This window comes from Trichosurus vulpecula, chromosome 4 (assembly GCF_011100635.1).
Source record: "Trichosurus vulpecula isolate mTriVul1 chromosome 4, mTriVul1.pri, whole genome shotgun sequence".
In the NCBI taxonomy this organism is placed as follows: Eukaryota; Metazoa; Chordata; class Mammalia; order Diprotodontia; family Phalangeridae; genus Trichosurus; species Trichosurus vulpecula.
Window position 1 is genome coordinate 249,024,017 of NC_050576.1, and position 2,865 is coordinate 249,026,881.

Below are 2,865 nucleotides of genomic sequence, written 5' to 3' on the forward strand. Positions count from 1 at the left end.
GAACACTAAGTTTTCTGTGATAGTTTGTGCTCTTGCTGATTCTGAAGAATTCATTCATCCTATGTAAACTTGTTTTAAGGACAATATTAATTATTGTATTCTTTGCTGCACACAATTGAAATAGGAAGATATCAAGCTTTCAGATATTTTACTTGTTAGGAAAACAAACTATGGGAACCTTGAAGTGATTTTAAAGAGATTTGTCTAGAAGAGTGTAGAAGGAACAATGTTGTCAACATTGTTTGCCATTAATGTGCTCATTTTCCTAATAACTGTTTCCCATCTAATAATAGCTGAAGAGTTAATGTGACCTACTGCGTAGAGCACTGGATCTGGTATCAGGAAGACCTGAGTTCAAATTCTTCTTCTAACAACAGGCATTTTGAGAAATACGTGAACTCTGGTCCAGTCTGCTCCAAAAATAGCTTATTGACTTTGAACAATAATAATTACTGGCATCAGCGGGTTGAAATTTAAAAAGCCCTTTCCATGCCTCACCTCTTCTTAGCTACAGGACATTCCTTTGAGATAAATAGAAGAGATCTTATTATTCCCTCAAACCTGGTATGTATGCCCCTCCCTCCTCACAGGCCTGTTAGCATCCCTGGTTTCCAACAAAGCTCAGCTTAGGGACGTCTGATCTCCCCTTATCTTCTTAACAGCAGCTAATACCTCTCTCCTCAAATCATCTAATTTTTTATGTTTATATTCAGATCCTCTTACTTATGTATGTGTTGTCTCCTCTGGTAGAATGTAAGCCTCTTGAGGTAGGTATATATAATTGAGACATAATCCATATGTATATATGTGATATACACCTCACTATATGCATATATGTGTTAGCAATATCTCCCTCTCTTGAATATGTATGTATATATATACACAGATATTTAATTATAACATATTCTCTTCTAATATATGTGAATATGTATGTATATATGTGTACATGTATATATGTTCAGTTATTATATAGTCTAATACACTAATGTATTCTCTAATATGTATATGTGTTCATATATACGTGTGCAGATATATGTATATATGTAGTTATATAGTCTAATATACTAATATATTCTCTTCATAAATGTTTGTATGTATATATACATATGTGTGTACATGTGTATATATTTAACGTAGTATATATAATATATGTATATATAATATAGTATATATGCCATAGTCTAATACACTTATATATTCTCCTCTAATATATATACATATATATACACATATGTGTACATACACACACGAATGCAATATATATTCTTCTCTAATATATATGTGTATATATACATATATGGATTAGAATAAATGTGTATATGTGTGTATATGTATACATACACACACATACACACACGTATAAATTCTCTTCCACTGGCTCCATTCTGCAGCTGCTTAAACAACATTTTGCCATCCTGAGCAGCCCTCCTCCCTGGCCTTCCATGGTTGACAAACTCTCCCTTAAGTCTGTGGGTGCTCCAAGCTGGGTTGAACAGGAAGTACTTAAATTAGAAACTCCCTTTAAAAAAAAGAGAGTCAGATTTATTTATCTATCAGTTCAGAAAGTCAGAGGACACGGGGTAAGAGATAGTGATAATATTCCCTCTAATGGAATGGGCCAGCAGATACACAGACTTGGAACTGAAGGTCATTCACATACTAATAGACAGATTTTTTTTTCCTGGTGATATGATAAAGTGTTCTAGTGCTATGCACAGACTACAGAAAAGGGACCTTTGAAGCACTAACTTCAGTAATAAATAGTTGACTTTTATGGGTGTCTGATTTCTATAGCTCTAAGTTCAGACTTAAAAATAGGATTAGGCACCATGCATAGGATTTGGTGGGGGCAGGGTCAGAGAACTCCTCCTAAGCTGTGATGGATTGCAGAATATACATTTGGGACAAAATAAGATTCTCCTGAGATGGAGAACCTTCCTAATAATCTTTCCCTAAGGTGCTAGATAGATCAGTGGATAGAGTGCCAGGACTAGAGTCAGGAAGACCTGAGTTCAGATTAGGCCTTAGACATGTATTTGCTGTGTGACCTTGTACAAGTCACTTAACCCCATTAGCCTCAGTTTCCTCATCTGTAAAATGAGCTGGAGAAGAAAGTGGCAATCCTCTCCAGTATCTCTGAAATGGAGTCATTAAGAGTCAGACAGGACTGAACAACATAGGTCCTCATCATGTAGAGATGACTCAGGCTTCTTGGCAACTCTGCCGGTGGGATAAGCTGACAGATCTGCTAGCCTGTAGGGGCTTCAAATACAGACCCAGAGAAAGGCCATGTTTGTGCTGTTCCAAAGACTATCGTGTGTGTATGACTATCGTGTGTGTGTGTGACTATCGTGTGTGTGTGACTATCGAGTGTGTGTGTGTGTGTGTGTGTGTGTAAATGCTTGTCACAAGGAAATTAACTAGTAGGTGGTGAGTTTGTCTAGCCAATGCATCTACTAAGAAGGCAAGGGCTTTTTATCTACATCAGAGGAAGATGTTCCCAGACTGATGAACAATTGGGTCTTTGAAGCTATTGCGAGGAAAGAGCCCTGACTGTGGAGTCAGATGCCTTGGGTTCAAATCCCTCCTCTGCTTCTTATTGACTATAAGATCTTGACCAAGACACTCCTGCTCGCTGAGACTCAGTTCTCTCATCTATAAAATGACAGGCCTCTCCACATTTCCAGTCCATCCTCGATCCAAGCTGTTATGGTGATTTTCCTAAAGCACAAGGCTGACCACCTTATTCCCCTCTCTACTCCATAAACAGGTTCCATCTTACCTCTAGGATCAAATGTAAAGTCACGGATTTGGCATTTAAAGTCTTTCACAACCTGATCTCTTCCTACATTTCTAGCCTTCTTA